Raw genomic sequence first — 24,064 nt, 5'->3', positions numbered from 1 at the left:
AGACAACCCATACCCTGGGCCAGGAAGGTCAAGTACCTGGGCGTTACCCTGGATGCATCGATGACATTCCGCCCGCATATAAAATCAGTCCGTGACCGTGCCGCGTTTATTCTCGGTAGACTCTACCCCATGATATGTAAGCGGAGTAAAATGTCCCTTCGGAACAAGGTGACACTTTACAAAACTTGCATAAGGCCCGTCATGACTTACGCGAGTGTGGTGTTCGCTCACGCGGCCCGCACACACATAGACACCCTCCAATCCCTACAATCCCGCTTTTGCAGGTTAGCTGTCGGGGCTCCGTGGTTCGTGAGGAACGTTGACCTACACGACGACCTGGGCCTCGAATCAATTCGGAAATACATGAAGTCAGCGTCGGAACGATACTTCGATAAGGCTATGCGTCATGATAATCGCCTTATCGTTGCCGCCGCTGACTACTCCCCGAATCCTGATCATGCAGGAGCCAGTCACCGTCGACGCCCTAGACACGTCCTTACGGATCCATCAGATCCAATAACCTTTGCATTAGATGCCTTCAGCTCTAATACTAGGGGCAGGCTTAGGGACCCCGGTAACCGTACTCGTCGAACTCGACAAAGAGGTCGACGTGCAACCTAACCCATGCATCAGCCCGCTGAGTTTCTCGCCGGATCTTCTCAGCGGGTCGCGATTCCGATCCGGTAGTAGATTCATTCGCGAAACAATTGCTCTTGAGTTGTTAGGTCTCCTTCGGAGGCGCTCGGGCAGTTGTTAGCAAATCCCACCCCTCTTGGCTGAGCCTTTGCTCGCCCACCTGTCCTGGTGAAACTGGAAAGGCCTTCGGGCCACCAGTAAACCTTCAATCATAAAAAAAAAAAAAAAAAAAAACTTCAAAATTATTCTAGAAATTCATAATAATTTAATATTATAAATATAAAATTCATAATATAAACAATAATATTAGTTCTAGGAATAGGCCCCTGATGCGTTACTCGAGTGGTACCGAACCAAAACATAGTTATTCCGAGGTACCAAGTGGCCGCGATAGGGTGGGTGACCATGATGAACGAAAATAGGGTGACCATGGAAAACGTCGGACATTTTTCGACGATTAATTCTAATGTGAAAAGTGTTGCCCAGAGTAACTCTACTGAGCACCAGGTTAGGTTAAGACCAATTTTAAGTGTTCAAATTTTAGTCTTTTAGTCTGACGACAAATTTTATCCTGGGTCCAGCAGGATCGCATTCCGAAGTGAGCTCTTGCCTTGATAAATATGGACTGCCTGGGCTTTGTCAAAAACTCCTTCAATGAAATTGAACAACCCTTTAGGTTAGACTTTGCTCTCCAAACATTGGATTTAATGTTTTCATTAGTGAACCTCACAAGAATGGGCCTGTTATGCTCCTGACTTCGCGCACCAAGTCTGTGGCATACTTTTATGGATGAAGAAGACACATTTTTCAAGGCCAGCTTATTATTTAGCACATTTAAGATGACCGAAGTGCAATCCTCTCCGTCAACCTCAGTACATCCCTGGAAAAGCAAAGTCTTGCGTCGCTGCCGAGTCTCCAGACTATCAATCTGCTTCATGCACTCTCCGATTTGTGTCCGGAGCAGCCCAAGTATGCTAAAGACCAACTCTCTGAACGTACGGAACTCTTCAGCAACTTTATTTACAGTTTCCTTTGCAGGTCCTGCAGACTGAATCTGTATTTCAAGCTCACCCATCTTCCGTGTGAAGTTTTCTTCTAAGTTCTTTTGAATAGTTAATATTTCAGCAAGTTGAGACATGATGGGCTTGAGTGTGAGGAACAAGATGTCACTTAAATGGTTGAAGGTGTGCTGGCTGGCGCTTTGCAGCTTTATTTATGACACATAAGCTGCTGCAAACGTTAGTACCAAATCACAAATACTTGTGTACAAACTGGATGTTAAAAAATATTGATAAAAGATTATGTTTCTAATTTTCAATAAAATTTTATGTTTAAAACACGTTTACACTTTTTTCACACCTACCCACTTTACAGTGAAAGTCAATCGTAAACATTTAATAAGTATGTATTTCATTAGAAAAATTGATACCCGCCGGCGGGATTAGAACACCGGTGCATTGCAAGATACGAATACACCGGACGCCTTAACCTTTAGGCCAGGACGGTCTCAAAATTACACTTATACACGAAGAAATATTAAATACGCATAAACTAAGAAACATTAAATAGACAAAATAAAACAATTCACACAAGTTAGCTCCTCGCGGTCCCTCCAAAATGTCTTTTCATCTTTTTTTCCTAGTTGTTCAATTGTAAATGAATAAATCAAAATCAAATCGAGTTTACGTTCTATACGGTGAAAAATGAAGAATTGTGAGTGTGAGTTGAGATATGCTACTCGCTTCGCAGGGCGTTTATTCACCGAGAGCAGCAATAATATTATTTCTCGTATATTGGTAGCACGTGATGTTTTGGCATTAGACAGTCTAAATGAAATACAACGCATTTTAACAGCATTTTAATGGGAACCAACTACTTTCAAAATTATTCGGGTAATGTCACGTGTTCAATACTATTTTGTACCTTTAGAATTAAAGTGGCTCAACCCAAAATTCTTAGTTTCTGCTAAACTTCAATATTGTAATACAATTTTTTTATTTTTTTTTTATTCTTTATTTTTTTTTTTTTATAAAGAGGGTTTTCTCGGTTTCGAGACGTCACCCTCAAAGTTTACACAAAAAATTTAAACGCGACGCTTTATACTTACGTCTACCAACTTATATAGCATTCTGGCTGCCCTCGACAAGGGGGAGGCCAAGATGCTGTTATAGACGCCTACATCCATTGCACATAAATCACATTCTAACATAAAGCCACTGCGCTCCGCTTCACTCCGTACACACTCCTTCATTATGTGGGTTGCATCCTCGACTACTCCACACTCGTCACAGTTTGGTGAATCGCATATTTTCATCAAAAATCCAAAACTATTTAGAGGAATGTGTCCAGACCGAAGTCTGAAGGCAGTCACAATATGGTTTCGATGCATATCTACTCCTGTGAACCAAGGGAGACGAGAAAGGCTGGGCTGTATGGTTCTATACCAAATACCTTTAGTTCGTGATCTCTCGTCAAAATATTCTTTCCAAATATCTATGCATTGTCTTCTAACTAAATAAATAATATCACTAAAGTAAGGTAAACAATCAAGAAACAATCCGTCAGTGACGGCTTCTTTCGCTAGACGATCAGCTACTTCATTTCCGTACAATCCAATGTGAGCCGGCACCCATTGCAACACTATATTCTTTTTCTGCATTTTACTAACGGTCTCCAAGATCCTGTAGGCTATCGGTGCGCCTCGAAAGATCGAGGTACATCGAGCCAAGTGTTGTAACGCACTCTTGGAGTCCGTCAGTATTACAAAATTACCGGATTCAAATGACGCGACATAAGACACTGCTTCTGCAATTGCTAAAAGTTCTACATACATTATAGATACTTTAGCCGTTAGTTTAACTTTAATAGAACCTTGCGTCTGCGGGTCGAACACTGCCAAGCCCGACTCGTCCCCTTCCTGCGATCCATCAGTATAAATTGAATAATAGTTCGAATAATTTAAATTTAAATATTGATTGCATGTACGTTTTACGAAATCACAATTATAAGTACGTTTAGCCTTTTCCAAATCATCGATTTTAGTTTTAATTATATTAGATAGGTCCACACTGCTTACCCATGTATCAAGAGAGAAACATTCCATTTGCTGAGAAGTATAAATAGGATAGATATCGAGTGATTCATGTACTGTTACTAACAAAGGTTTTTTCCTCCGTCTCCAATATACTACGTCACGACAAAGTTCTACAAGTCGATTCAGTGACACAATTAGTTTGTTATCTTTGAATGATTTAGCTTTCAACCAAAATTTACCGGCTAGATAGTACCTACGCACAAATAATGGTTGCAAATTGAGCTCCCATTCCATTACATGTATAGGCGTACTTTTCACAAAACCACCAATCACTCTCATACACTGATTTTGGAGTAAGCTTAACTGTCTTACTCTTAACTGCGTTGTCATAAAGGAAACTGCCATAGTCTAATCTAGAACGAACGATAGATATATATAATCGTCTTAAATGATCTGGATGTACTCCCCACCCTGAACCGGCTAAAACTTAAAAATTTTTTAATGTTTTCGAACATTTCTCGATTAATTCCTCAATATGTTTGTTCCATTTTAGCGAGCGGTCTAACCAGAAACCCAAGTACTTGACACAATCTACTACTTGTAACGGTATGTTGTTAATAAAAAGGTTGACATGTTCTCTTCTATACCCTCTTTTGAATATACATACTTTACTTTTAGATGACGAGATTTCCAAGCCTATGTCTGAAAGCGATGTAATCATTTTGTTTAAAGAAGTTTGTAGGCAATTAGCACCCTCACTAATATTACTAATGCTCGTATACAACACAAAGTCGTCCGCGTATTGAGAGATAGATACCGCATCATTTGTTATATAGCTGCAGATGTGCATAGTAGCTATGTTAAACAACAACGGCGAGATCGGGTCGCCTTGAGCTAAACCTTGACCAGAAGAACGGCAAATATATGAGTTTCCAGTGTATATTCTTAATTTTTTTATTTTTAAAAAGTTCCAGAGGTATCGACACATTTTATTTCCCACTCCTATTTGATCTAAAGTCTGGATTAACGATTTTATGTTTATGTTATTGTATGCGTTATCTATATCAAGAAAACAACCTATTGTCAAGTTATTGACTGAAAACGCTGAATGGATTTGCGAAACTAAATCGACGAGATTATTTAATGTAGAACGGCTTTTTCTAAATCCGGTAGTATCCGGTGAGAGTAAATTATTTTTTTCAATAAACCATTCTAAACGATTTCTTAAAATGCTGTGGAAAATCTTACATAAACACGACATCATTGCAATAGGTCTAAATGCAGATGCGCTGTGAGGGTCACGTCCGGGCTTAGGTACAGGTGTGATGGCGACATCTCGCCACTGGGCCGGTACGAAACCGGTGTCGTAAAAACGGTTATAAAGTGATAACAACATAACCAATGCGTTCTCAGGCAAGTCCTTAATCATTGAATAAGAAATATTATCACACCCGGGTGCGGTATCCTTTGCGCGGATACAGCGTTCCAGTTCATGACTAGTGATAGGAATTTCTAATTTATAATTACAAGAGAAAAATGATGGGTTTTTAGGGGAGACGTAATCTGGTGTCATACTATACAGAAGGGTACTAGCGTTTTCGTCACTGACGTATTGTTTAGAAGTTCTACGGCCTTTAAACCATTGCATTCTTTGCCACATCTCACTTTGCGTTGTTGCGCCATCTATTGCTGTACAATATCCCTGCCAAGCTTTATGTCTAGTATTTCTGATCAGTTTTTGTGAGTCACGTATTTTTTCATTAAGTAGTTTCAAGTTCCTAGGCGTCGCATTGCGTCTAAACGTCGAAAGGGCCAATCTACGTATCGCTACTGATCGAGACAAATCTGCGTTCCAATAGGGTTTAGGTGAGAAAGTACTACTGGGATCTGTATTATATCGAATATATGGAACATGAACGTCTGCTGCTATATTTAGATATTCTATAAAATGATCGTACCCTATTTGTAGGTTCTCCGACACGATATAATTACTACATAAAGATTCCAGTAATGTCATATAACCGTCCCAATCGGCTAACTTGAAATTGCGCCGTAAAATGTTCCTAGGTAAAACATCAAAAGAGGTAGTAATTTTTATAAATAAATGGTCACTGCCGAGGGTTTCGTTTAAAATACGCCAGTCAAATAATAAAGCTAAATCGGAGGAGACAAAAGATATATCAGGCGCGGAATGTTGCAACTGATTGTTATTGTTATTAGATCGTAAACGTGTTGACTTACCATCGTTTAGTGAAATGAACCTATTATCTGTGATAGCCTCAAAAATTTGTAATCCTCTGGCATCACTTTTATTAGACCAGTTAGTGTGGTGCGCATTGAAATCGCCCAAAATTAAAGCTTTTTTACTCACCAATGAAAATAACACATCCCAATCCTGTTGGCTAGTGCGTACCGATGGAGCACAATACACGGAGAATATATATTCAATATCCCTACAATTGTGAACCTTAATACCTATTATTTCTAAGCCGGGGCTATTGTTTTGTATATCAAAAAGTTGTGAATTAATAGATTTGTGAACAAAAATGGCAACCCCGCCATAGCCGTCGTCCCTATCCCTACGATAAATAATATAGTTAGTTATTTTAAGACGATTGTTCGATTCTAACCATGTTTCACTCACGGTAGCAATGCGGACTTTCTCTTTAAATAAAATATTTTCAAACTCTAATAACTTAGGTCTTAAACTTTGAGCATTCCATTGTAGTATAGTTAATTTCACAGGTTTTTTATTTTTATCCATAGTCCATAAACAGATCTAATATGTTTTTCAATACTGGCCAGTCGGAAATATTGTCTACCGCAACCAAGATCAACCATTCGATGCAACACTTAAGTACACTTTTCACTTTAGATTCTAGCGACACTGTTTTTAAAAAAAAAAGATCTTTCAATTTATTCAATAACTCTACAAAATTCACATTTCTTCTTTCCTTCTGTTCCAGAGGCACATTTTTCCCGGGCATCTCTTCTACAGGGTGGCCCATAAGTCCTTTGATATGAAAAAAATTTATTAAAATAAAACTAATTACATTATGAATTAAATTTTTATTTACATAAAAAGCTTAAAAAACGGGAATTATTTTTTGAAAATAACATCTCCTAAATGTAATCCGTTGCGATCACGGCACTCTTGCAAACGACGTCTAAAATTGTCGATGACTGCGCGGCACGTCACTGCTGAAATGCTTGTCATTTCTCTGCGGATGTTTTCTTTTAGGGCCTCAATTGACCGCGGGTTTGTGTCGTATACTTTAGCCTTAAGGTAGCCCCACAAAAAAAAATCCATCGGGGTCAGATCTGGACTACGTGGAGGTCAGGAAATGTCTCCTCTCTTAGAGATAACTTTGCCAGGAAAAAGTTGACGGATAACGGGCATAGCAGTGTTAGAGGTGTGAGAAGTGGCCCCATCCTGTTGAAACCACGTCCTGGCATTAAAGCCTGAAAAGTTTTGCAATTCTGGTATGAAAAACTCTTCGATCATAGCCACATATCGCTCCGACGTAACAGTAACTGCGCGCCCTCTGCCATCCTCAAAGAAGTAAGGCCCTAGGATACCATGGGCTGACATAGCGGCCCAAACAGTCACTTTCGGACTATGTAAGGGCTTCTGATGCTTAAGTTTTGGATTGATGGGGCTCCAATAGCGGCAATTTTGTTTACTAACATGCCCGTTAAGATGGAAATGAGCCTCGTCAGAGAACATTATGTTATTGAAGGAAGTAAACCGATTCAACATTTCATTCGCATAATTTTGTCTTTGAATACCGTCAGTTTCCTTTAATTCTTGAACCAACTGAATTTTGTAAGGGTGCATATGTAAATCTTTCTTCAAAATCCGTTGTAACGATGTCCTGGATACGTTTAATGCTCTGGCGCGCTTACGAGTTGACTGTGTCGGATTTTCGCGAATAGACTGTGTCACTGTGTCTATGTTTTGTTCCGTACGTGACGTCCTTGGGCGACCCAACCGCGGTTTATCTAACGTCGAACCGGTCTCCTCGAACTTAGCAACCCAGTTCTTAATCGTTTGAAGAGTTGGAGTGTCGTCAAAGTTGTGTAAACCTTTGTGTTCTCGAAATTTACGCCGCGCAACGGTTGCCGAATTGTCGTTTTTATAAAACTCGCGCACACAAAACGCACGGTCCGCTCCGGTAAAACGCTCCATCGCGACTAAATTCCCAGAAACCGAAGTTACTCCCCCCGCTTCCTCTGCACCGCTCACGCGCGCCCTGTTCGTTTTATTCAAATTTAACTTTTCAAAGGACTTATGGGCCACCCTGTATTTCAGCTTCAGCAGCCGAGTCCAATACAGATACATCAGGTTCCCTACGACGACGACGTTGTTTTTTCGAAACCGATCGTGGTGTTTGTTTAGCGTTTTCTTCTATGTGAATCTCCGCTTTTGTCTGTAAGACGCTAGCAAAAGTCGGTGCGTTACTCTGCAAGGTTTTTGGTGGCACGGATGAGATGTACTCCATTAGCGGAGGAGCAGGGGTAGCGGTGAAACTAAACTTTTTGGGCACCTGTACTGGAGAACTAGGGGCTACATACATCGTCAGAGCCTTTCTGTAAGTGCAATTAAATTCAGCCATGATTTCTCTAAGCCTCTTTTCTTTCAAAAATACAGGACAGCCTTTATGCCCCCCTTTACAGTTGACGCAGCTAAATGTAGTGGTTTCACAGTTGTTATGTTTACCTCCACACTTTGGACAAATTTCTTTGTTTGTGGGACATCTCTTTGTAGGGTGTCCTAATTTCCAGCACAACCCGCACTGGGATACTGGGAAGACGTATCGGTCCACGCGGATTCTTAGCCCCCCTATAGAAATATACGCAGGTATGAACGCACCCTTAAAACATAACCGCACCGACTCACTAGGTACCCATCCGTCGCCCGAGCTACTGCGCCGGTTGAGACGGAATATAGATACCAGTTCTGCTGGTTTGGGGCACGATATTGTGTCAAAAATCTCTTTGTCGGATATTTAGAAGTCTATGTCGCGAATAACACCATATGATAAATTCTTCTCCATAGCTCTTTGTACACGCCAGCCTTTATCTGCTATCTTAGAACTTTTTTCAATCCTCTCTGCGCTCAGTGGGTTCTGTACATCGATACGTACTTTGTATGGGTTAACATATTTTACGCGGTCCACATCGGTAATATCCATCTCACAAAACATTTTCGCTAAAGAAAATTGTTTCGGCAGCGGCTCACTACCAGTTAAGTACATCTCTATTTTCTCAACTTCCGGTTTAAGCTTCTTCTGCTTCGATTTAATCGTTGTCCATTCATCGTCACTGTTAGCATCTTTTCTCTTCTCTGGTCTTAACCAATCTTCCATCGCATTCATCTCTTGCATAGAATTCTCTTCTTGATATTGTTCTACCTCATCACCAATCAACTCCTGCTCACTCAAAGTACTCCTGCTCGACCGCACCTCCATTGTTTCGTGTTGATTATCTACCCTCGTTATCAGCGGCGCGGTCGCCGGCTACCCAACGGTGTTGGGTATGCCCCCAGCAACGCGCTGACCGATGCGCGGAACGTATTTTTAAATAAACAACACACTAGCACCTCGTGCGAGTGCAGCGCAGAGACTGTTGTAATACAATAATTGTATTTTTTTAGTTTTTCGGTTTAAACACTTTAAGGCATGCCATTTTATTTGAAAAAGACAGAAAGAGTACTTTGTCCTTTTCTAGACTAAAAGAGAATGTTTAATTTTATAAGCTGATAGAATAATATAGAAAAGAATAATAGGATACCCTCTAATCGTCACATTGGAAAAAGGTATGGCTTTATCATTTTATCATTTAAATTATTTTTTATTGCACTTATAAAACTAATTTAATTTACAATATTTAACTACATATATCTATAACTAATCCGTACTTGTCAAATTCCTCATAAATTGTCAATATTCTTAATAAAATTCCTATTAATAATATACAAGTGCAAATGTTGAGCTGCTTGCTAGAAATGATATAATAGTGTTTTGTTTTTTTGTTGTTTCCTTGTAGGCTGCCTGTAATAATCTAAATCTGTGTGAAAGGCAATAAATGATTTTATTATTATCTACTAATGGTAGTCCAGTGGTCGAAATTTGACCATAATTTATTTAAATTTTAAGTTTGAACATTATTATAGTTCTATTGTCACCTTTCTATTATCATCATTTCTATAATAATCATTGCTCTATGTCGCCAAGGCTACATTATAGAAAAATAATATTAAAGACAAAAAATCTATTCTCAATTTGACCACAGATTGATAAATCAATAAACAAAAAAAGTATAAATGCATGTGTGTGTGTGTGTGTCAAATACATGGTAATGTGTGTAAGGTTTTTTTATTCATATAGTTTATTTTTTTATTGTTTATGCACAATTAAAAAAAAATATTAGCAATCTGCACTACTCCTCTATATTTTCTATAAGTGTGGGAAATTTCATACTTCTCCGTCCGCGCAATTTTCGTAAAAAGGAGTACAACATTTTTGCTTCACGTATTACCTACTTAAAATGTAGGTTCTTAATAATAATACATAAGTGTTTTGAAATATAAAACTAATCTTAAATTTTTTAGTTATACCACTTCCATTCTAAGGGTGCAATTTCGTAAACAAACTTTGCCGTAATGGCGTAACCTTTAAAATACACGAAAACTGCCCAGCATAAACATATTTTTTTAGTAACTTTAATAGAAGTATTAGAATTAGAAGTTTATTATAGAATTTATTTAATTGTAATTACATATTTAGACATACTTAACATAATTAATCTTGGAATAGGCAATTATTTCAGCTTTTTTTAATTAAGAAATTATGTTTTACATAGGTTTAATCATTTACCCGTTGAACGTTTATAAAATGATTGTATTTACGGTAATAGTGTTGATGATATTCATTAGGTGGCCTAAATATACTAAAATTATTACGAGCATCCATCCTTATTTATAAATGTGTAAAGAAGCAAAATTATTATTACATTGTTCAAATTTCTATATAATTTATAAATATAAATCTGTACGTATGTACCTGTAAATATGTATATTGCGCGCGCGTGTGTGTGTGTGTGTGCGCGTGTGTATGTGCGTGTGTGTATATATTTCTATAATAGATAGGTACACAGTGTGCAATTCATTTCGAAATTATTCTTGCCCATCTAATGGTTGTCTGGAAGAGATCACTCTTAGCGATAAGACCAAGAAAGAATGTTTCACAATATTTATTCATTTTGTGTACAATAAAGAATACTCTTTCACTGGTGGTAGGACCTCTTGGGAGTCCACACGGGTAGGTACCACCACCCCGCCTATTTCCGCCGTGAAGCAGTAATGCGTTTCGGTTCGAAGGGTGGGGTAGCCGTTGTAACTATACTGAGACCTTAGAACTTATATCTCGAGGTGGGTGGCGCATTTACGTTGTAGATGTCTATGGGCTCCAGTAACCACTTAACATCAGGTGGGCTGTGAGCTCGTCCATCCATCTAAGCAATAAAAAAAAAACAACTCTATCTCACTCTCTCTCTCTCTCATCAAACAACTCTTTAAAAAAAAGCAATGATTTAATAAGAATTAAATGAAAAAGCAAAGAATTAATATGTATTTACAACTAGCTAGACGTCTATAAAATTTTCTAACCGAAAAAATATATGTGTATAATCCATTAGAATAGATAAAACCTTAAAAAACAACATTATTATTAAAAACGAAAGAAAAAATCTTGATATTGTATTGGTTTCACGGCAAAATTTTTAGTGACTACTTAACTTGCTTAAAAGTGAAGAAATACTCTCAAAATCCATTAATTTGCAACTCGCACTCGCACATACAATAATCGAGAGGCTCACTTCGGTAAAGCTATTCGATACATGAGACAGCAACATTAACAAACCTTCTCTCTCCCACAAAATGAAATTCATAAGCTTACCACTAGGTGGCACTGATACAACCTCACACAAATTAAACATATCATTAACATCGACTGAGTAATTAAAAAAACTCGCACTAAGCACAGGTACATTACCCATTACCCGAATAATTATAAATATCGTTAGAAAGCTTGGCATTTCAATTAAACGCCTTAAAAAACTTGCGTGCTACCAATATAAAAGAAAAAATTATCGCTTCTCAAGATGAATAAACGTCCTGCAAATCAAGTAACTCGCACTCAGAGCTCCGCACGTTTCACCGTGAAGAGCGTACACTCGATGCGAGTCATTCGATTCGATTTTTGAAACTCGCACTAAGCCTACAGCACTCCGATCGTCGCTAGATGTGCCGGACCACACGTGTGGCCTAATCTCATCCGTATCAAACTGGAAGTCTCGTGGCGTTTAAAATTATATTTGTAGAACCATGGTTTGGAAGGAATGGTTGGTTGTACCCTTCGGTAATATTTCGCTTTAACGCCATTATACCACTGTGCACTCCAAGCATTATTCAAATAAGTTTTAGGGAGGCTAACTAAATCATGACTATAATTTTTGAAACAATAAATATCACCACAATTGATAGCCTCGTTTGCAATTCTATCAACTATTTCATTTCCTTTAATTCCGCAATGGCTAGGTATCCATACAAATGAGACTGTAAGATTTTGATCCATACATTTCATTAACAGGTTTCTGCAGTCTAAGAGAATAGGGTAAATCGGTTGAGATTTAAGAGGAAATTTTGCAAGAGCCTGTAAAGCACTCTTTGAATCGGTTAGTATTAAAGTTTTCTTTAGTTTGAATATCAAAATGTATTCTATGGCCTTGTATATTCCAAAACATTCACCAGTGAACACTGATGTTTCAGATGGTAATTTTATCTTTTCAACTATTTTTGATTGCGAATGATAGACTCCTACACCAACACAACCTTGAGGGTGTTTGGAAGCATCTGTATATATATGGTTATAGTCATTCCAATCTTGGTCTATTACAAAATTAAAGTTAGTATTTGGTTGGGGTTGATACTTAGAAACACCCATGTCAAGATGAATATCCGGTTTTAAAATCAATGCCATATAGTTTACACAAAATAGAGGGAAATTAAGAGAGTGATGAGTTGGAGTTTGAATAGACAAATATTTTCTGTAGCTAATTATTAAACATGGTACCTGTTTATGTTTCCAAAATGAAGAGGATTCTATGAGTTCATTTAAAGTTTTAAGTTTGGTATTAATGTGATTATTTTGAATTTGTAGGGATTTGAAAACGAACTTATCAGATAAATATTGACGTCTCAAATGAAGAGGAGGATCAACACATTCTACCTGTAATGCTGTAACAGGACTAGATTTCATGGCTCCAGTGATAATTCTGAGTGATTTAGACTGTATAGAGTCTAGTTTTTTGAAAGCATTCACATCCCCTGGTTGAAGTAAAAAAGTACCATAATCTAAAACTGATCTTACTATGGCATTATATAAAAGTTTTAAATTGAATGGGTGGGCACCCCACCATACACCGGCAAGAGAACGTAAGATATTCATATTACTCAAACACTTGTTTGTAATGTAATTACAATGTTGAATTCCATTCAATTTTGAATCTAAAATTAAACCTAAAAATTTAACATGACTATTTACAGAAATTAATTCATTCTCATACAATATATTTATTGGAGGAAGAGAACGTTTTCTAGAGAATACAACAATAGAACTTTTGGAGGCAGAAAGGGAAAGTCCATTAGTATCTAACCAAGATTTAAGAGTTAGAAATGAATTCCTAAGGGATAAGCAAGCCTTATGTATGTCTTTATTGCAAGTGTACATAAGGAGGTCATCAGCATATTGAAGAATTCTTACTTGATTTCCAAGAGTCTCTTCCAAATCACAAGTGTATATATTGTACAAAATTGGACTTAACACAGATCCTTGAGGGAGACCTCTCCATAAAGTTCTAGATTGTTGTGAATCTGAGGAGGTAGAGTTTAAAATGATAGTTCGATTTGACATTATAGTAATAATCAAGTTAGCTAGTCTAACAGGAACCCTTATTTTCTGTAGTTTGAAAAGGAGTGTAGGAATATGTACATTATCATATGCAGCGGAAATATCCACAAATCCAGCTACAATAGATTCTGAGTTTGAGAAAGCTACCAAAATATCCACTATAAAGAGAGCAAGATTGTCCATTGTGCTTTTACCCCTTCTAAATCCGTTTTGACTGTCACTGAGTAAACTGTTACTTTCCACAAACCATTCCAGTCTAATTTTAATTAAATGTTCTAAAATTTTCAACATTACAGATGAGAGAGCTATGGGTCTGTACGACAATACATCCGATGAAGATTTACCAGGCTTGAGAATGGGTAAAATAATTTGTTTTTTCCATGACTCTGGGATAACACATGTAATGAACATAGAATTTATAAGGTTGAGGTAATATGTGAGACAAGAATCACTCAAATGGGCAAAGAAAGAATAAGGAATCTTATCATCACCTGGAGCAGAGTCCTTAAGATTCGAGATGACCCCCTTCAGTTCATTAAATGAAAAAGGTAAATCAAAATCTGAAACTGGATCTGAACATGAGAAAGGAAGGACAAACGGGATAAGAGCTAAACATTCTTCTGGAACATAAGGGGGAGCTAATTTATCAAGAAACTTGTCAGCCAGATCATAAGGCAAGTCTTTGACTGTATTTTCTTTATATGCAGATCTAAATCTTCTTATTTGGTTCCATACTTCAGAAGGTGAGATATTAGGACAAATCGAAGCACAAAATTTTTTAAAACCTTCTCGTTTCTTTTTTAATAAAAGATTCCGAGTACTATTGATTGTTTCTGTTAGAATATCAAAATTTTCTGTAATAGTTTCTTCTAAATATAATAATTCGGCTGCCTTTCTCTCCTTTACCGCCTGAGTGCACTCCCGGTCCCACCAAGGAGGAGAAGGAATAAAAATACCAGAAGGGCTTTTAGAAGGGAAAACTTCATCAGCTGTTTCTATAAAAGCAGAAGCTAAAATTTTTGCTTGTGCCTCGGAATCTAAGTTATTAATATTTTCACAGTTGGCAAGTTTAATAACGCGATTGAAACGTTTTCCAATCCTCATCTGTTACTTGAGATAGATTGTACTTTATTGTAGACTTATGTTTAGAATGATCCTTAATTACTATGTTATTGTGTGAAAATGAAATAATAATAGGATAGTGGTCACTTCCATAACTTAATTTTAATGTTTCCCAGGTCAAAGATGGCACCAGAGATGGGGAGGAAATAGATATATCAGGAGCACTAACAATTTGATCAGGACCAGTTCTACGAGTTGGACTTCCGGAATTTAAAATACACAAATTCTGTTCATTAACAAAATCAAGAATTATATCTCCAAATTCATTAGATATTGAGCTTCCCCATGTTTGATGGTGAGCATTAAAATCACCCATTATTATGATTGGTCTAGGAAGATTTAAAATAATAGTTATAAACTCTTTGTAAATCTCTACAGAAGGGTGGGGAATATATACACTAACTATACATATATTATTTACAATTACCGCAATAATGGATAAACCAAAACTATGATCAGGTATATCTACAAGTTTAAAGCTAAGAACACTATTTACAAGAAGAGCAACACCACTGTACCCGTCAATACGATCTTCACGGATACAGGTATATCCTTTGATTTTGAAAGGATATATACTTTTCAACCATGTTTCCTGTAAAGAAACTATGATTGGAGAGTGTTTATTTATTAAGTGAATGAGATCAGACTTTTTACTTAGAATACTTCGACAGTTCCACTGAATAATCTTTTTTATTTGTGGAGCCATTGTATGTTTTGTTTAAAATTTGTCTTATGATATCAGCTGCGTTGGACGGTGTAGCGTTATTAGGAGCAAGTAAATTAATAAGAGCAATAATTATTTCAGCCACAGGAGATTCGGAATTTTCATTAAATTTTAAAGCACAGCCATTAGAAGGAGATGGAGCATCGTAATCTCTTGTAAGATTTCTATGGGCCCTTTGATCAAAACTTTTATCACCTTTAAAGGGAGATCGAGGTTTCATAAAAACTGTTTTTTTATATGACGATGGACTTTTACTGGCAATTACTGGGCTGGGGGCAATAGATTCATGAAACGTTGAATGATTCTTACGTTCCGATGGAATTGAAGAGAGAACATCAGCATACGATTTATACACTGGAGGATGAAGTTTACATGCTTCCAAGTATGACACACAACTGTTCGCTATTGTCTGCTTTATGGCCCTTTGTCTTTCAAATTCTGGACATTTCTTATTTATAGCAAAGTGTAAGCCGTTACAAAGACAACAGGAAACATGTTCCTCCTCTACATTACAAGAATCTCCTGTATGATCTTGACCACATTTAAAACAACGCGGTTTCGATCTACACTGAGCTCTAACATGACCGAATCTACAGCAATTAAAACATTGAACTGTAGGATAAATGTACAAATCAACTGGTAATGATGTAAAACACATATATGCTCTTTTAGGTAAAACCTGTCCATCAAATGTTATTACCACGGATTCTGTGTCAATAAAAGTTTTATTGTCATTTACAGTGCTTCTTCTTCTTAATCTCCTAATTTTTAGGATTTTTCCGCAGCCTAACGGAACACTGATGTTATTAATTATTTCTTCTTCCGACCATTCTGTAGGAATATTTCTAACGATACCCATGCGAGTAACTTGAAAGGTAGGAATGAATGCTTTATATTTATTCTTTAAAATATCTAAATCCATGAAATTGTTAGCCGCATTAAAATTTTCAAATGTTAGTGATAGCCTGTTTCTACCAATTCTCTTCAGACTGCCATTAACAATATTTTTAATAGAATAATTTTTCAAAAATTTGCCAAAAGAAATTGGGTGCAAAATGGTATTGTCATTAGATGCCTGTATTTGTTTTTGAATGTGAATGACGTGTTACGTACCCTAGTTACATGCATTTTGCTAATTCGCGATTTCGCAATTAGCAACCAGTGGCGTACGTGACTACAAATTGTCGACGCAGCAACCTCATTCCATGTTCATGGAAAAGTACGCGACTGGCGTCAAGTGCTGACACTGCAGCGTCGCTATGCCGCCCGGGCCGGGGCCCGCTGGCGCCACTTCGGTACTGACATCGTCCAAGTCCACTCAATAGCATCTTAGTTTAATTAATTGTAATAATTATAATTCTTTAATAAATAAGTTAATAGAATTTTGGTTTTTTTTAAACGCTACGGCTGTAGTCTACATAATTGACGTAAGGGGCAGCATCCGAGTCACAATATTTATGTCTTCCTATAAATCTAGGAGTGGCATCATTACTTTCCATTTGAGTCGGATGATTAGGAAATAAATTAGTAGACACTGGATCATGAACATAGCTATTAATGTTTAAGGCTTTATTAGGACCACTTTCCTCACATTGGCACTGGCAGACGGTGTTGCCTTTCGAGTCACACTTGCTCCTTTTCCTATTGCAGTGTCTACAAATTCTGCGAGATGCACGTTTGCGATTTACAGATGTTTTGATGTCCGGAGTAATCGGTATCTACAGTAGAATCGTCATGCTCGACAACAACATTATGCGCCACTGCGGGCACTGACGATAAGTCACATTCGTCATTTACTTGTAAAATATTAAAACTATTAGAAGCAAGAGTCCAAAAGACTTACCCGACGACGAAATTAAATACACTAAATAAAGAAAAATTAAATATATATAAAAATATGTACAAACTTATCCTAATCCGATAATTTAAAAATTTTAAACGATAATTTCAAAAAATTTTAAATAAAAAAACACGACCGCCAAATTTTATGCTTCCCGCGCTTTTTCAACATATTTACTTATTTGTTTATATTACCTATGTGAACTCCCTATCTTTTTTATACCTTCATAACGATAAGTAGGAGGATGGAAAAAATGTATTTGGTCTAACTTTACGCCAATGCACATTATTTCATTTATTTAATTTTTAATTTTTTTAATTAAAACTGTATACCAACTAATTGCTCCTTCAGGATTTATATTTGTTTTTTTTTCACGATTAAAACCGCATAGAAAGTTTAGGCATTATAGTTGACGCATGCGCAGTACACATATTTTGCAATTTTTGCATACATTGATTCAACTAATAAAAATAGTAAATTAAACAAAAAACGAGTAATTTCGAAAGAGAACAAACGTGTTTTATATAAGAACAATCAAAATTGGATATTTACGAGTCATTAAGGATGAAAAAATATAAAAAATTGCATTAGGGAGGCTAACTTGTAGGAACCCGCGCGGCTCGCGGACGTGGATGTGGAGGTCGACTGGTTCCGGGGCACCATGGCAAACATTTGCGATGCCGCCATGCCCCGGGTCGGCCCCCGAGCACCACGTGGGGGTGCGTTCTGGTGGTCGCCCGAGATCGCAAGACTCCGCGAGGAGTGCGTGAGGGCGCGCCGCCGGAGCGCACGCCACCGCCGCCGCCGTCGTCGCGACGCTGCGTTCGCGGAGACGGCGGCCCAACTGCACGCTGACTGTCGTCAAAAACAGACGGCGCTGCAGCTGGCCATCGGCGAGGCCAAGAAGCAGAGCATGAAGACTCTCCTGGAGTCGCTCGACGAAGATCCCTGGGGGCGCCCATACAAGATGGTTCGCAGGAAACTGCAGCCGTGGGCGCTCCCGGTGACCGAGCGGCTCCAGCCTCGGCAGCTGCGGGAAATTGTTGCGGCACTCTTCCCGCCGGCAGCGGGGGGGGACTTTGAGCCCCCCCAGATGGACGCCACGTGGGGCACGCCTCCGCGTCGCCCCAGCGTTCCCGCTGCCGAGGAGCCCCCTCCCCCTATCACGGGGGCGGAGATCCATGCGGCCGTGTCCAAAATGAGAGCGAAGGACACGGCCCCCGGCCCTGACGGCGTTCACGGCCGGGTCTGGAGCTTGGCCTTCGAGGCCCTAGGGGACCGGCTCGGGGGGCTTTTCGAAGCGTGCCTCGAGTCGGGACGGTTCCCGTCGAAATGGAAGACGGGCAGACTGGTCCTTCTGCGGAAGGACGGGCGCCCCGCGGACTCACCCGCGGGCTATCGCCCCATCGTGTTGCTGGACGAGGCGGGCAAGATGCTCGAGAGGATCGTCGCGGCCCGCATCGTCCGGCACCTGACCGAGACGGGTCCCGATCTTTCGGCGGAACAATACGGCTTCAGAGAGGGCCGCTCGACTATCGACGCAATTCTGCGCGTACGGGCCCTCTCCGACGAAGCCGTATCCCGGGGCGGGGTGGCGATGGCGTTATCCTTAGATGTAAGGAACGCCTTCAACACCCTGCTCTGGTCGGTGATCGCGGGGGCGCTGGAGTATCACGGCGTCCCCGCATACCTCCGCCGACTGATCGGCTCCTACCTCGAGGGCAGGTCGATCCAGTGCATCGGACACGGTGGGGCGATGTACCGCTTCCCCGTCGAGCGCGGTGTTCCGCAGGGGTCCGTCCTGGGCCCCCTGCTGTGGAACATCGGCTACGACTGGGTCCTGCGGGGCGTAATTCGGGGTCCCCTCCCCGGGCTGAGCGTAATTTGTTACGCCGACGACACGTTGGTCGTGGCTCCGGGGAGGGACTACCGGGAGTCTGCCCGTCTGGCGTGCGCAGGCGTGGCACACGTCGTCACAAGGATCCGACGGTTGGGACTCGAGGTGGCGCTTGACAAAACCCAGGCCCTGCTTTTTCACGGGCCGGGACGAGCGCCGCCTGTGGGTGCCCACCTCGTGATCGGAGGCGTCCGCGTCGGGGTCGGGGTGACCGGTCTTCGGTACCTCGGCCTCGAACTGGACGGTCGGTGGAACTTCCGCGCTCACTTTGAGAAGTTGGGCCCTCGGCTGATGGCAACGGCCGGCTCTTTGAGCCGGCTGCTTCCAAACGTCGGGGGTCCCGATCAGGTGGCGCGCCGCCTCTACATGGGGGTGGTGCGGTCTATGGCACTATACGGCGCTCCCGTATGGTGCCACGCCCTGACCCGCAAGAACGTCGCGGCGCTGCGACGTCCGCAGCGCGCGATTGCGGTCAGGGCGATCCGAGGATACCGCACCGTCTCATTCGAGGCGGCGTGCTTGCTCGCCGGGACGCCACCCTGGGACCTGGAGGCGGAGGCGCTCGCTGCCGATTACCGGTGGCGTAGCGACCTTCGCTCTAGGGGGGAAGGGCGCCCCGGCGAAGGAGTAGTTCGAGCGCGGAGGCTCCAATCTCGGCGGTCCGTGCTGGAGGCGTGGTCTCGCCGCTTGGCGGACCCGTCGGCCGGCCTCCGTACCGTCGAGGCGGTCCGCCCGGTTCTCGCGGACTGGGTGGGCCGCGACCGCGGATGCCTCACCTTCCGGCTGACGCAAATGCTTACCGGCCACGGATGTTTCGGCCGGTACTTGCATAAAATAGCCGGAAGGGAACCGACGGCGCAGTGCCACCACTGCGCGGACCGCGACGAGGAAGACACAGCGGAACACACGCTGGCGCGTTGCTCTGGATTCGACGAGCAACGCGCCGCCCTCGTCGCGGTCATAGGAGAGGACCTCTCGCTGCCGCGCGTCGTGGCTACGATGCTCGGCAGCGACGCGTCCTGGAAGGCGATGCTCGACTTCTGCGAGTCCACCATCTCGCAGAAGGAGGCGGCGGAGCGAAAGAGGGAGAGCTCTTCCCTCTCCGCACCGATCCGTCGCCGTCGAGCCGGGGGCCGGAGGCGGGAATACGCCCGTACGTCCCGGCCCCTGTAGGTGGCGGCCTCCCCCCGGTGAAGGTCAAGGGGCGACCTGAGGGGGTGAGGCCGCGCGGCGCGCTACCAGCACTCTAGCGCGCTGCCGTGGAGTGAATAGAGCAACCGGTCGACGGTGTATCGCGTCCCGACCCGGCAGGCTGGTTCTGGTCCAGCGGGGTATTCCGGGACACCAGCGGCACCGTCTGGGCGGCCCGACGGGCTGCCGTACCGAGACGGCCGACGTTTCAGAGCCTTCGATTCGCCTCGAAGGCTCCGTCGGCTGGGCGTCCTTGGGGTGAGCCGCGCCGTCTGGTTGTAGTGTTGACCGCGGTAGCCCCCCTACCTCATCCGGGTTCTGACCTCGGAGGGGATCGGACGCCGGGTGTAAGAGTGCAGGGGAGTCGTTTAGTGGGTGGGCTCTAAAATCCTTGGGCCCGCGGTCTGCTCACAACACCATGCAGATCGTTGAGTCTCACATACCCCGCGCGCCCCTTTTGCGCGGGGACCTCGTAGGAGGTTCGGCCCTCTACCCGAAAAAAAAAAAAAAAAAAGGCTAACTTGTAGGTATATTTTTAAATATTTTTAAAAATATACCTACAAAATAAATAAATGCAGAACAAACAATTATTAACAGTGAACAATCAAGAACAAATGATGAACAAACGAATTAATCTATACTAATATTATAAAGAGGAAAGATTTGTTTGTTTGTTTGTTTCGAATAGGCTCCGAAACTACTGGACCGATTTGAAAAATTCTTTTTCCATTAGAAGCCGACATTGTCCCTGATGAACATAGGCTACTTTTTTTTTTTTTATTATTTTTTTTTGTTTTATGTTTGTTTTAATGTTTCCGAAGCGAAGCGAGGGCGGGTCGCTAGTAGAAAATAAGTATACAATAGGAAAAAAAATTTTTTTTGAGGGGCTAACTTCATTCACCTCACAACTTCACTCCTCGCGTTCCCGCCAAAAAGTCCACCTCTCGTATTTTTTTTTTAAGTGATTTTATGACCTGGTAACTAAGACCTTTAAGTCATGTCTTACTTTAATTTATATTCTTATTTTTATGAAAAATGAAAATATGGAGTGAAATGAAATGAAGATGATTAATTATCGATAAAGATGATTATTAATTATCGAAGTCGTCGTGGCCTAACGGATAAGACGTCCGGTGCATTCGTGTTGAAGCGATGCACCGGTGTTCGAATTCCGCAGGCGGGTACCAATTTTTCTAATGAAATACGTACTCAACAAATGTTCACGATTGACTTCCACGGTGAAGGAATAACATCGTGTAATAAAAATGAAACCCGCAAAATTATAATTTGCGTAATTACTGGTGGTAGGACCTCTTGTGAGTCCGCACGGGTAGGTACCACCGCCCCGCCTATTTCTGCCGTGAAGCAGTAATGCGTTTCGGTTTGAAGGATGGGGCAGCCGTTGTGACTATACTGAGACCTTAGAACTAAATCTCAAGGTGTGTGGCGCATTTACGTTGTAGATGTCTATGGGCTCCAGTAACCACTTAACATCAGGTGGGCTGTGAGCTCGTCCACACAGCTAAGCAATAAAAAAAAATAATAATTTGAGACATTAATCAACTGGGATGAAATTTAATGAAATGAGATGATATGGGATGAAATATAATCGCAGTAAAATGGTGGTCATTTACTGAGATTTTTTCAGTGGACTTTTTGGAGGAACCCGAGAAGTTACGTCCAGCAGCTTTGTTTCATTTTCCCACATTTGTGCACTTTCACAGATATTAAACAGTTAATAAACCACCGTTATTACACATTTAAACCTGAAGAAACACTAAATAGACAAAATAAAACAAATCACACAACTTCACTTCTCGCATTCCCGCCAAAAAGTCCCCACCTCTCGTATTGTTCATTTACCCCATAGATTATACATATATAAAGTGTATAATCTATGATTCCAACTTCTACCAACGCAACTCATATCTGCCATCTAGTGAGATTATTAGATCATTAATGCCTAAACGTTTCAAAAATGACGTCGCCGCAGAAGTAAGATGACGCTAGTTGAATGTTTTTTTCCTTTGTATGAGAGTTGCACCCCCCCACTGAAGTAGGAAACCTATGGAAATGAAACGTCAACAAAAAATTCGTGCCACTGTGACGTCATCTGACCACAAAACATGGCGGTTTTAGTGCTGTACAAAAGATTTCAATGTTATCAGGTTTTATCATTCCGATTTGAGCAACCGACGCGCGTGGACGTGCTCATTGTTCGTTCGATCGCCCGACCTCGGTTCGTGGCACATCTGGCGTCCTAGTGTTTTGTCGGAAGTTACTACCGGTGATAATAGATCATTGTTTGTGACACATCTGTGGCCCAAGTGTTTCTCGGAATTTGTACCTACGCCTAATTGCAAGGCATTGCCGCCCGGGAACTGTGCAGTGGTTCTATTCACTCTAATTCTATTATATTTATTCTATTCACTAAAATTTCTAAAATTCCTAGAATCGCTTCGGCCAATTTAGTGTTACCGACGCAGGGGCCTCGCCGCAAGGCGAGCGCGTGTTTAAGTCCCGGGGCAGCCCCCCCTGGGCAGTCCGAAGAAATGGAGTTCTCTCCAACCAACACACTGCTCGCGGAATTCTTAAGCGAGAAATACCCGGCCCTCGAAGCAGAATTTTTAGCTTACAAAGCTAAACGCGCCGTGAACTGCTCTGCCGTGCCCGCCGCGCCCGCCGTTTCCGCCACGCCTGCCATTCCCGCGTCCCCTGCAAGCGCGCCCAAAGCTCCCGCGCCGTACACCGCAGCTTCCGTCGCGCCCAGCACACCCGTGTCCCCCATACTCCCGCGAAAAACTCCCGCGTCTACCGCGGCAGCTTCCGTTCTACCTCAGCGATCGTCTGCGGCCTCCGTCGCGTCCGCCGCTCCCGCGCCTTCTTCCTCGTCCTCCGACTCTGACTCGGATATGGAGGTTGACCTCGTTCCCGCCTCATTGACAGATGGATTCACCCTCGTGCAAAAGGATAAGAAGCGCGCCGCGGAGTCCCGAGCTTCCGCGGCCGCTAAAATAAGCAAAGCCGCGAACGCGTCACGCCCCCGCCCTCCGACCCCCGTCGCTCCCTGTCCCCGTGCCACGCCGTCGCCGCGCCCGGTGGCACAAACGAGAAATCAGGCCCCTCCTCCGTTGATTCTTCAAGAGAAGGCTGCTTGGGACCGTGTCTCCCTGGCCCTTAAGGCCAAGAACATAAATTTTGTCAGTGCCCGTAACCTCGCGAACGGGATACAGATAAAAGTAGCAACACCCGACGACCATAGAGCCCTCTCAAGCTACCTCCGAAAGGAACGTATAAGTTATCATACGTATACGCTCCAGGAGGAGCGTGAGCTCCGTGCAGTCATACGTGGCATCCCCAAGGAGTTAGATGCCGAGCTCGTAAAGGCCGACCTACTCGAACAAGGCCTACCCGTAAACTCCGTGCACCGCATGCACACAGGACGCGGGAGGGAGCCATACAATATGGTTCTCGTCGCCCTCCAGTCTAACCCCGAGGGTAAGCAAATCTTTAACGTCCGAACGGTCTGTAGGCTTTCCGGAATCACCGTGGAAGCCCCTCATAAAAAAGGCACTCTGAGCCAGTGCCACAATTGTCAGTTGTACGGGCATTCTTCCCGTAATTGTCACGCGCGCCCTCGATGCGTCAA

General features: G+C 42.0%; 1 long non-coding RNA gene across 3 annotated transcripts; it reads left to right on the top strand.

Annotated features, from left to right (window-relative positions):
• The first annotated feature begins 11,952 nt into the window (after positions 1-11,952).
• On the top strand, positions 11,953-14,461 carry LOC119629582 (uncharacterized). 3 transcript variants are annotated; one of them, XR_009977017.1, is made up of 4 exons: positions 11,953-12,073; positions 12,322-12,406; positions 12,892-13,166; positions 13,938-14,461. It is a non-coding gene; the product is annotated as an uncharacterized LOC119629582 (long non-coding RNA). The 3 variants fall into 3 exon arrangements; XR_009977018.1 differs by having other exon boundaries at positions 11,954-12,090; XR_009977016.1 differs by having other exon boundaries at positions 11,975-12,406.
• The last annotated feature ends 9,603 nt before the right edge of the window (positions 14,462-24,064 follow it).

The sequence above is a fragment of the Bombyx mori genome, chromosome W, assembly GCF_030269925.1.
Source record: "Bombyx mori chromosome W, ASM3026992v2".
In the NCBI taxonomy this organism is placed as follows: Eukaryota; Metazoa; Arthropoda; class Insecta; order Lepidoptera; family Bombycidae; genus Bombyx; species Bombyx mori.
This window is presented reverse-complemented; position numbering and strand designations above follow the sequence as displayed.